The 11,946-nt window shown below is 60.6% G+C and overlaps 1 protein-coding gene across 1 annotated transcript in view; it reads left to right on the top strand.

Moving 5' to 3' along the window:
* Nucleotides 1-340: 340 nt before the first annotated feature.
* GRIK4 (glutamate ionotropic receptor kainate type subunit 4) overlaps nt 341-11,946 on the top strand; it is a 432,944-nt gene continuing 421,338 nt past the window's right edge. The window contains exon 1 of the mRNA XM_039229403.1: nt 341-462. The gene's annotated coding sequence lies outside the window, so the exon portion shown is untranslated. The remainder of the gene's footprint in view (nt 463-11,946) is intronic.

Raw genomic sequence — 11,946 nt, 5'->3', positions numbered from 1 at the left:
CCCCCTCGCCCCGCGGCCGCCCGGCTGCGCGCGCCCCTCGCGCCCCGGCTCCGCGTCTCCCGCTCGGCCTCGGTCCCCCCGGAGCGGCGGCAAGTTTGCCCGGGGCCGGCCTCGCGGCCGCTCCTCTTGCGCCTCGGCTTCGGGGCGCGCCGGGCGAGGCCGCGAGCGGGCGCCCAGGGCGTGCGGGCCGCCCGGCCGCCGGGCCCCGAAGGGGCGCCCCCCCGGCCGGCGTGCGCGGGCCGCCGCAGTTCCGGCGCTGGCCGCCGGGCGGCGCCCCACGCCTCGGCCGCGCTCCTCCCGCGCTGCCCGCTCCCCGCTCGCTCGCAGCCGGACACAGACTGCCTTCAGCTGCCGGCGGATTGCGCTGGGGCCGCCGCGGCTGCTGCGGAAGCAGGGAAAACCGGAAAACAACAGCCCGGCGGCCCGGCCCCAGCTCAGCCCCCGGAGCGCGGAGCCGCCCAGGTAAGGGCAGGGCCCGCCGCGGCGCCAACCGCCCCCCCCCACCCCTGCCCCTTGCGCTGCCCCCCGAACCCTCGCGTCCCGGCCGCGCGGGCCCCGCGCGCGTCCCCTCCCGTGCCCCCTACTTCTGACGTCTCCGCCTCTCCGTCCCCCCGGGGCCGCTGCCCTGCACCCTTCCCTGCCCCCCGCCCCCACCGTCTCCCCCGCGCCCTGCCTCCCCTCTCCCGCCTTCAAGCCCGCCGGTCCCCTGCGCTCGGGTCCCTGCGTCGCCCGAGCTCTGGACCCCTCATCGCTCCGCTCCCGTAGTTCCTCCAGTCTCCATCCCCGTTTCCCTCCCTGCGCAGCCCTCCTCCGGGCTGGCGGTGCTCCCGCTCTGGTCCTCCCCTTCCCCTGTGCAACTCCCAGCGCAGCCTCTGCCCGCCTGCAGGGCTGCCGGCCCCTGCCCGCCGCCGGCGCGCTCCCCCGGCCCCCGTCACCCCCGCTTCCCGCCCGGGCCCGGCTGCGCTGCCCCATCCCAGCGCCGCCCCGGAGCCCACGAGGCCCCCTCCCCCTTCCTCGTGCCGTCTGCCTCCGCTGCCCCCTGCCCCTGCGCTGGACTCCGGCCACCACCACACCCCCACCCGACTCGCCAGCTTGCTTCGGGGGACAGGCGTCCTGTCAGGAATGACCCTCTTTCCCCCGGACTGATGAGGCTCCCACCCATCTCACCCTAGTTCACCCGAGTGGGAAGTGAGGGAGAAACTCTGGAGACCTGCATTTGGGCGTGTGATGGGGGAGGGGGCCGAGGAGGAGGCGGGGGTGGGGGGGAGGGGAGCTGATTGAGATTCTCTCCAGTGAGGACCGGCGGAGCGGTGAGCCGCTCAGACCTGGCCAGGGCTGGAGGGCCGGCTTGCGACAGCTGGGACAGGGGCTTCAAGGCACTGAGAGCACCTGTGTCGCTTCCCTGGCTCCCTTGAGCTGAAGAAAGTGAGAGAGGAGGAGCTGGGGCCCGGGCAGAGTCGGCCCATCAGCGCGGAGGCGGCGGTGGGGGGCTGGGCCAGGGCCCCGGGGCCTGCCTGGCAGCGGTGGGGCACTGCGGGCCCAGCCTCTCCCTCGCCGGACCTTTGGCTACACAGCTCTTGGCATCTCTACTTTATGCTGCCATCTTCCTCCTGGTGCTGTTGTCTGGTGATGCCACAAGGTGCCACCTCCCTGCCTCCCTCCAGTGGCTCCCCTGGGCATGTCTCCCGAGGGCCTAGGTTGTCTGGAAAGAGGAGGGGACCTCTGGGCAAGGCTGGGGGCCAGACCAAGTGGTCCTGGGACTGGCCAAGAGTACTGAGTCCTGCCAGGAGCAAAGAGAAGTACCTTCACTTAAGCTCCCTATGGTCACCTGGGTGATGGGGACGCCTCTGGAGCATCTGCCAACAGCGCGCTACCCCTGGGATAGAGGTTGCGTGGGCGGGCAGTGGGCCACGGGGAGAGCAGCGTGGCCCCACGTTGCTCCCGGAGTGTCTGTGCTCGTGTGATCGGGGCTGAGGGGTCTGGAGGGGTCAGCCGTGCTGCGCTCCCTCCGGGGACGGAGGCCCCAGGAACTCCGCTGGGCACCATCAGGCTGCTTGTCTTGGCTGAGGCTACAGCCCATGTCTCATCATTAATCAGGTTTATTATTTTCCACACTGGCTGGATGTGTTCCTCAAGGTCGCGACCCTTTGGAGAGTTAATCTAATATGCACACATTACAGTGTCTGGGTTTGTTTAATTTTCCGTAGTTTGTTCATTTCTTTCGGAACGAACCTTATGTGCGGAGCCATGGCCCGGGCTTGCCCACCGGCCTCCTGCCTGTCTGGCCACCTCCGTCCCCCAGTCTTCCTCTGGGCCTGCCCCTGGAGACCAGAGGCCAGGCTGGTGCCCCGGAGCTCCGGACGGGCAGAGGTGGGGGGCAGCGGAGGGGTGCTGGGGAGGACATTCTGGGTTTTCTTTGTTTTCCCCATCCCCCTCCCTCCCCAGGCATCTTGATCATTGGCTGACATTTTCTCCAGTCCCAAAAGTTCTTCGTCGAGACTTGGGTCTGCATCTTGGTCTGGCTTTCCAGTTTGGTACCCCCCCCGAACCCCGCCCCAAGGATGGAGAGGGAGGGGAACTTTGACGGAGCGGGAGAAAAGTGGGGAACGCTGGGGAGGAGGCCCCAGCCGCTGGCACGCAGGGGCTCCTGGATGGAGATAGAAGGAAGGAGGAAGGGCAGGAAGACCTGTCCTGGGTGAGGGTAAGGCTTGCTGGAAATCAAGAGGAGCAGCGAGTAGGAAGTGGTGGTTGTGTTGCGGGGGCGGGGGGGGGGGGGCAGTGGCAGTGAATGTGTGGGAAGGAAGCATCTCCTGTTACTTCTGCATAGTACGAATCCCTTCTGTGTGGAACAGGTGCCACGGCTTTCCAAGTGCTTTTTAGAAGAACGAGTTCATGTGATCTCTGCTGGGGCCCCACAAGCATCTCATCTGTACTGTCCCCGTGCAAGGAGGCTCAGAAACCGAGGCTGGGAGGTTAGATGACCTGTCCGAGGCTCTGCAGCCACACCCCAGGCCGTTGGACTCCCGGCCCTGTGCTCTTGTGCTGCTACTTGTTGCTTTTTAAGGTCTCTGCTGTTCAGCCCTCTCTCCCCCACCCCATCCCACGCTTCGGTTCATCTTCCCGTTCTCCGGTGTCTGCTCGTCGCTCTCTCCTCCCCGTGGGGGCTGCCCGGCTGTCCCCACTGCTGCCCCAGGTCTCGGATCTGGCTGGTTCTTGGTTCTGCAGCCTCCGCCTCTAGCCTGGCTGCTCCAGCACCCCGCTGTCCGGCCATCCCCACCCCTGCGAGCTCTTCCTCTTGACTACCCCCTGCAGAGAGTTCCCGCTTCTCCCGGCACTGGTCTGGACGCCTCGGACCCCTGGCGCCTGTGTCCTGCTGCCCTGCTCCATGCCGCTCTTCTGGGCGCTCGGGTCTTTTGGGCACCGCTGGTGCCCGGCCTGACCTTTCCTTCCCCACTGCCTCTGTCCCACTTGGGGCTCCCAGCTCCCCTCTGGGTTTTCCTCACACAGCCTACTCCCCAGCTGCAGGCTCTGCTTCTGGGCACCTGCTGCCGCACCCGCTTTCCTACAAAAGATGGTATTTGTAACATGTGACCAAGTCTCTGGAGCCTCAGTGCCTCCTCCCCCCTCCCCTCACCCGGCAGGGGTCCTGGCCAATTCCCCTGTGGCAGCTTGGAGCTCCTGCCCTGCACTTGCCGCCTGGCTTTATGCCTCCGGACCTGACCCTCACACCAGGCACTTGACGCCCTCACCCTTTCCTTTCCTCCTCTTTTCTGCCCACCCACACTTTCCCAGCCTTCAGGGCGCAGCCTGAGAAACCCCCCCCACGCCCCAGCCCTAAAGTCCCAGCAGCACGTGGTGGCTCCTTTGGTTGCTGAGTGTCAGGCAGATGTGGCCTCCTATCCTGGTGTCACTGCCTGAGTGACCCTGAACAAATTGCTTAACCTCTCTGAGCCTCACTCGCCTCACCTGTATAATGGTAGGAGCCCCTGCCGGCGGGCTCCTCTTACACTGCCTGGTTGTGGCACTAGTTTTGCCCCCAGCTCCTGCCCGCCTGCTATTTATCTGTCTCTGTTTGTCCCCCACCCAGAGGGCAAGTGCCTCGAGGGGCCGGGCCTTCGCCTTGTCCCTATTCTGTCCTTGGCTCTGGCGGTCTCTCAGCACCCATAGATTGGCCCCTTGCTTCTAGTAGGAACGCAAGAAGTGATTGTTGCTTGGTCGTCACATTTGGTTACATAAAGTAGGGTATGCCTAACGTTTCACAAACCCATCGTGAAAAAACAACTTATGCCACAGTACCAGCCAAGGTAGGTCGTGGGAAGGATGGAGGGAATCAGTTTAACACTGTTTTGACTGCACCCTGGGCTCATTTCACGGAGTCGCCCCAGCTACCGGGTGAGTTAGACATGAGCACCTCCATTTGTACAGATGGGAAAAGGGGGGCCCATCGGAGCCACGCCATACTTCGGGGAATGCTCCAGAACGCCACCACTTCCTTCCCCTCTACTTGGGCCTAAAAACAGGAGGGAGCAGCTCTTTATGAAAAGATTCGACGCAGGTGTTCTTCGAGCGGCTCAACACTTCAGTCATTTACGCGCCTATGCGAGGCAGGGCTCAGTGAAGCGGGCTTGAGGGGAGAGGACACAGATGAGGGCTATGTGGCCGAGCCTGGGCCGTCACGGGAGCTGGCGGCCGGATGGGGCTGGAGCTCAGTGAGGAGGGGGAAGGACTTAGCGGGCAGGGAGGGCTGCCCGGGCGGGGTGGGGGGCCAGGGACGTCCTGAGGGCTGGGCGGCGGGCAGGCCCGGGAGGAAGGCGCCTGGCTGGGCAGGGACAGGGAGAACTCAGAACTGACTCACCTTGAGAGCCAGAGAGAAGAGGTTCAGGTCGGTGCAGGGGGCGCAGAGGAGGGAGGGCCACGTCAGGGGTTGAGGGCTCCAGGGGGATGACGGCGGAGGAGGGGTGCGTCTGAGTGGCATTTCCAGACGACGGCAGAACGCGCGGACAGATTGGGAACAGCAGATGAGGGAGCGGCAAGTGTCGCGGAGAACTTTGAGATTTCCAGCCCCGGAGGCTTAGGAGGCTGGTGATGCGCGGCAGAAATAGGGAAGCCAGAAGGGGAAGCCGGGCCGAGGGGGAGCTGGGGGGTGGGCTCCCAGACATGCTGTGAGGCAGGTGGCGGGGGCATCTGGGGCTGGAGCCTGGGTGGCCTGGGGACTCTGAGCAGTCTTGTGCAAGGCGGGCGCCTGGCTGCTGGGCTGGAAGTGACTCCTGTGTGTGTTACCACCTCCAGGGGGCCTGAGCCCAGCTTCGGCCTGAGGGTCGCTCACAGGAGTATATGTCCCCAGTGCCTGGCACTGAGTTGTGCCAAATAAGTATTTGTCTTCTTTAAGTGGCCCCAAGTCCCGTTTCACAAATATTTGTTCAAGAGAGATATTCCCGGTGGAATGCGGTGGGTGAGGAGGGGAGAGGAGGGATGCGTGGGCCTTTGGCTTCCAGGAGTGGGGTGTCGCGGGGCTCCCTCTTGCTGCCTCGGTTTACTCTTTGCAGTCTCAGGCGCATAACACACCTGACGTCATGGAGCGCCTGACTCAGGGCGATCGTCCTGTGTGGGCTCCCTGGCGGGGGTGCGGTGCAGGGGGTACGCGATCCCCAGGGCAGGGGTGAGGGGCAAGGGCGGGAGGTCACAGCTAGCTGCCTGGGAGAGTGGCTGCGGAGTAAACACATGTTTAGAATGGGCATTTAAGGGCCAGAGTTAAAGAGGAGGATTTAATAGAATGAGAAATCAATAGCCCAGAGGAGGCTAAGTTGCGTAAGTGAGAGGCTGCCTACAAGGGACACATAATGAAAGAGAAAGAGTTTAGGAGGCCACGGAGGACAGCGGCACACGTCGGGATGGCCGCGGTGGTCGCCGCTCTCCAGCCCGGAGGCTCCTGAGTGGGGAGACGGGGTTTTGGGAGTGGCGTGCTGCCCTCACCTTTTGGGGGCGGCTCTCTGCTACTCTCGGTCTTTCCAGGTGGCCCAAGTGGGACACCCTTGTCCCTGCACCAGAGGCTGTGTGGTGCAGTGGTCAGCCACACCGGACTCAGATCCCACAGGATTCAAATCCCGGCCCTTCCTGCTGCAGCAGCGTGTGGTCGGGCGGGGAGCCTGGGAGGAAGCCCAGTACCTCGCAGCAGGCGCACCGGAGGCCGGCCGGTGACGCGGCCCTTGCTGTCACAAGTGTGATTACGTTTCCGTCTTTACAGAGTCGCCCGTAGCCCAGTTCGGCTACATAACCCGCCACAGAATAACGTCCCTGGCGAGGTTGGTGACGGGATGGGAGATGGGACATGGCCCTTTGGGACTTCTTTTGGTACAGTCACTTGGCTCGAGTTACAAGGTGGGTAGTGACCGAGCTGTAGCGTTAGCCCAGGGCTCCAGGCTCTCTGGCCTGCGTCCTTTCCAGGGGGCTCTGCGGCCTCCACACGGGAACAAGAGGGCAGGCGAAGAGAGGCATCAGTAAACCCTCTGGTCCCATCCTGGCATCCAAACCAAATCAGATTGGCACCAACAAGGGGAACGATCTTTTTTTTTTTTTAATGTTTTTATTTATTTCTGAGAAAGAGAGAGCGAGAGAGCCTCAGCAGGGGAGGGTCAGAGAGAGAGGGAGACACAGAATCTGAAACAGGCTCCAGGCTCTGAACTGGCTGTCAGCGCAGAGCCCGACGCGGGGCTCGAACCCAAGAACCATGAGATCATGACCTGAGCCGAAGTCGGGCGCTCAACCGGACTGAGCCACCCAGGCGCCAAGGGGAATGATCTTAATTGTCTAAGGCTCTTAGATCCCGAACTCCTTGGGGGCAAGGATATGTGTTTTTGTCTCTAGCAGTAGGCTCAAGTAGTAGGGACAAAGTATTTGTTAAGTGGACAAATTAAGTGGTGCAACAGCACGGAGGCAATAATAGCTAGTGTTTTTCCAATGGCGATTATGTATCAAGCACAATGCAAAGTGCTTTCCGTATCTTCGTTCATCCTCTTAATAACTGTAACTTTGAAGACACTCTTTATGGTACTATTATTATTTTAGGTACTGTTTAGGGTACTGAGATACCCATTTTCTAGGTGAGGAGGCCGAGATTCAGTGTAGATGATTCATTAGCCCAAGGTCCCACAGCTAATAAGAAGCAGAGGTGGAATTTGTACCAGGTGGTCTGATTTTTTTTTTTTTTTTAATTTTCTTTGGTTAAGTAAACTCTACCCTCAACGTGGGACTCTGAGATCGAGTTGCATGTTTTAGGACGCCTGGGCAGTTCAGTGGGTTAAGGGCTGACTTCGGCTCACAGCATGATCTCATGGTCTGTGGGTTCAAACCCCGCATCGAGCTCTGTGCTGACAGCTCAAAACCTGGAGCCTGCTTCAGATTCTGTGTCTCCCTCTCTCTCTACCTTTCCCTGCTCATGCTCTCTCTTTCTCTCTCAAAAATAAACATTAAAAAAAAAGAGCTATATGTTTTACCAAAGGAGCCAGCCAGGTGCCCCTCAGGTGGTCTGATTTCAAACTAGGCATCAGAAAGTTTTTTGTGCCTGTGTGTGCACACATGCACCAGTTCTCCCCTCCCATGGCTGCCTCACTGCCCTGTCCCTCATCTCGTAAGCAAGGAGGCCAGCATGGAGGCAGCATGGATCTTCCATACACTCTGGTGCGTTGCTTATCTTCCCTTCGCCTGATTTCTTTGACCCTCAAGTGAGAGGTCACAGGCAGTATTAGGGAAGTGATTAAAGACCACCCTCGTCAAGCTCACGGGTCTGTCTTTTCCATCCAGGCGAGGGCCTGGGGTGGAAGCCAGAACAGGGCAGCGCCACGAACCATTGAAGAGACTCTCTCATGAGACGAAGCGTTTGAGGATTGATGGAGTTCAGGTGACACTTGGCGCCTTGGGGTCACAGCCGCCCCACCCAACCAGGGTGAGTTTACCAACCATCCCCTTTAGTTCCCCGGGGCCCAGCTGGCCGGCGTGGCTGCCTGCATCATCAGGAGGGAGGTCTCGCTGGTATCTTGAACCCTCAGAGACATGATGGGGTCTCTGGAGGAAATCTGATGGAGCACACCTGTCACCCTGTGCTTGGTGATCTTCCCAGCAGCTCCCCGGGCCTAGATTAGTCCAGCAGATAATGATAGAACGTCCCCAGCAAGATCGAGGCAGGGTAGGAGTTTGGGTATCTCTTTCCAGAGGCAGCTACCTTTTTCAGAGGCAGAGAAGGCTCGAGTGGGCTCAGGGAGGGCCCCCATCTCCTGGGGGTGGTCATGGGGGTCCTCGCCTGCTGCTCCCTGCTCCGGAGCCCCAGTCAGACGTCCAGCACTTATGCTGAAACCGGCCGTGCTGCTTCCTGGCAGGGCTCGCATAGTCAGAGGCTTACCGTGTTCTCGGTGATTCCTGCCCCTGCCCCAAGGATCTCTCTCAGAGGACGACGGGGCAGCTAGGAATTACCGCCCCAGTCTCTCCGAGTTTCAGTAGCTAGCTGCCAGCCAGTGTTACTGTGGTGGAGAGGCTGGATCAGATTCCAGGACTCCCGGCCCCTGCTCAGGGCTCCATCTGCACGCGCAGTGCCCCGTGAAGGTCACCTGTGCTCTGTACAAACAGTGGGCGCAGTGGTCTTTGGGCGCACCTGCTCTCCCCGAGGGGGAGGACATTACACGGAATCGAGCAGCATTTGTCCGGAAATGCCTATTTTACTGCTGGGAAAACTGAAACCCAGGGTGACGAAAAATAGAATCTTGTCCCTGCAAGGCAGTCGATCGTTCGTCCGGCATCCTACCTGATGCACTGCCTAGTTATCCGGCCTCTGCTGCCCCCGTTTCCTCCCGTTCCTCCTCTTCCTCCCCGCCTTCTGAAAGCTGACATTCCTGAGCACTTATTATGTTCTAGATGCTTTGTGTACTAAGTTGACCTACCCACAACCAACCCTGTGAGGGAACTGAGGCCCAGAGAGGCCCTATAGCTTTTGCTCAAGGCCGTATACTGGTGAGCGGTAGAGGCCGGGTACGAATTTGGCTGCCGGGGCCACGCTCTTGGCCACTTGTGTGGCAGCTGGAAATGAGGGAGCGTGTGAGAACACCCAGCCTGCAGGCTGTATACAGAAGGCGCTCAGGAAACGCTAGTGATTTTCTTCAGGAAAATACCAGAAGGTTTTGCCTGACGCTGAGCCAACTCTCCTTCCCATGGGTCCTTCTGCACCCCTCCTGGGAACCTCGTAAGGCACTTCCCCCCTTTCTTCCTGTTCCAGCCCTCGGGCTGTGAAGATACCTCACGAGCAAGAAGCAAAGCCGGGATCCAGTTTCTTCCTCACTGGTGGAAATTTCTTTCTGAGACTCTTTTCCCCAAACCGAGTCCCCTGGCTGGGAAGACGGTAGCTTGGTGGAGCTCAGAGAAGTGTCCAAGGCCGGGACTTGTGGGTGGGTAGTTGCCTGACCTTGGGCCACAGGGTTTTGTGGGTCGTTGCCACACATCCATTCACAGTGCACGTTTCCTGAGTGCTTCGAGTGTGCCAGGCACGGCCACAGAGCGGCAGTGGCCGGGCGCGCCCCGGGACCGGGCCCTCACGGGACATGCGCACAGATACCTCCTGAATCTGTCTGCTGCTACCCGGGCCTTGGGTCCTGGGGACAAGTGGCTGGGGACTGAGGTGGCACCCTGCTCCTTTGAGCTCCTACGCGGCTAGGTGATGCTGCAAATACCCCTCCTCCCCCACGAGAGGGCCCAAAAGTTCTGATGACTCAAATCTAGTAGTACAGAGGGGGCAACTAGGTGGAGGAAGCTCACTGGTTTATTTGAGCTAAAATAGCACCATCCCATTTTCCTTTGAAAAGCAAGAGTCCTGCCAGAGTCCAAAGTAAATAGGCTGGAACATGCGATCTGCCAGGTGGGGTGCGGATTGGAAGTAACAAGGCCACCGGGCTGTGTGGGGGGTGGAGAGTCAGCTGAGCAAGTGCATTTCCATCGGCATGAGGCTGGCCGGCCCGTCTCTCTTCCCCTCTGCTCCTCTTGGGGGAGGGAGTCAGCTGGCGCTGTCCTGGGGACCTCGAGAGCTGGGATGGAACCACCTTTGTACCATGTCCCTAACCTGATGACCGCTGCTGCTCTTGCTGTGTCTTGTGTCCACTGTCCTGTGTCATCGCCGGAGCCCCAGCCGGGCACCGTAGGGGCTGTTCATTCCATCTGACCCAGGAGACGGGGGTGCTCCGGGAGCCGGAGTGACTTGCTGGTGCAAGGTCACACAGCTGAGCCCTAGCACTGCCCTTTCTCCGCATCCATGGCTTCTCCATGGTGGCCTGTGCTTCTCCAAGGAGCCAGTAGGTGTCTCTGTTCAGCCTCCAGGCCCCCAGCAGGGGAGGAACTCCAAGCAACTAGCTTGGGGGAGGGTCAGGCCACACTCTGATGCCTCCAGGAGGTCAGCAGGGGTCATCGTGCGTATGTCTGCCCTGAGGACACATGAGCTCCATCGGCCTAGGGCCTCGGCCTGTTTCTCAGCATTGCGTCCCCAATAACTAGGACAGCCCCAGCATATAGTAGGTGCTCAATAAATATTTGCAGCATGGATTGCTGCTTTTGTGAGCTCCTTGTCTGTAGAAGCTGTGGACGGGGCAGCCGTGGGCTAGTGATGAGCGTTAGTTCTGGAAAGCTTGGATGGGCTCCTTCAGCTCAGACACGTTCAGTTGTGAGGATCTCAAAAGACATTTTCTCCTTGGATCGTGGGGGTAGTGATCCGTAATGAACCGAACCAGTACAAAGGGCAACCATCGGGGGCACCTGGGGGGCTCAGTCAGCTGAGCCTCTGACTTCGGCTCAGGGCATGATCTCACAGTTTGTTCGAGCCCCACCGTCGGGCTCTGTGCTGACAGCTCAGAGCCTGGAGTCTGCTTTGGATTTTGTGTCTTCCTCTCTCTCTGCCCCTCCCCTGCTCACACTCTGGGTCTCTCTTTCAAACATAGATAAACATTAAAAAAAAAAAAAAGCAATTGTGAGTCTCCCTGGACCTTGGCCCTGAGCACTTCATGCCACCTGCCAACCCAGCTGAGCCTGGCATGAAGGGTGGGCCTGAACAGTGGGGTCTAGTGAGAGCCGAGGTGGCACATGCACGGGGGAGGGGCCCTGACTTGTAGATCAGAGTGGACGGTTCTGGGAGCAGAGGCCTGGGCCCCGTGGCTGCTCCTCCTGCAGACGCGCAGGGGGACCTGGGACTGCGTGTGCCCTGGACTTCATTTACCTCCAAACGGAGTTAGCTGTGTTGGAGGGCAGTGCGCAGGGTGGGATGTGGCCAGGGAGAAGCTGCCTTTGTTTGGGAACCAGGAAGAGGGACCCCAGCACATAGGGAAAGACAGGGAGTCCTGTGTGACGTTTCACCCCTTGGATTCTGGGGCACGATCGGGAGCTGCATGTGGCCACGGAGGCTCGGTGCCTGCAGCCACCTGCTGCTGGCCACCATCAGCCATGTCAGCCCGTGGGCCCATTTCTGCTGATGCGTGGATGTGCCCAGAGTGCTGGGCCGAGAGGGGCCTGGGGCTGGGTTGACTGGCATCTCCCGCGGGCACAGGGTGTGATGAATTTGTCAAGTGAGATTTAGGCCAACCGTCTTGTCTTGTTCTACAGCTGAGGAGACCGCTCGGGGAGGGGAGGTGACTTGCCCAAGGTCATGTGACTTGCAGACTCCGGATTCCCCTGAGCCCTGGTTTGTTCGGGTCTCAGTCCCTTCTCGCCAGGAGCCTCTTTCTGAGCCAGGGGAGCCAGTGCCCCGCCCCACTCCTCCCCCACCCGGCTGGGCCTCCCCAGCTTCCGGCCAGCCCCTTCCTTCCCTGGCACGGTGTGGAATGAACCATGGCGTCCCTTCTCTGTGGGACTTGTGACCCCAGGAGACGTGGGGGGAAGAGACAGGCAGAGGCGTCACGCAGGCCCGTGAGGTACACGCCCAGG

This window comes from Hyaena hyaena, unplaced genomic scaffold, assembly GCF_003009895.1.
Source record: "Hyaena hyaena isolate Hyena2069 unplaced genomic scaffold, ASM300989v1 scaffold_37, whole genome shotgun sequence".
In the NCBI taxonomy this organism is placed as follows: domain Eukaryota; kingdom Metazoa; phylum Chordata; class Mammalia; order Carnivora; family Hyaenidae; genus Hyaena; species Hyaena hyaena.
Note: the sequence above shows the minus strand (reverse complement) of the source record. Positions and strands in the feature narration are given on the sequence as shown.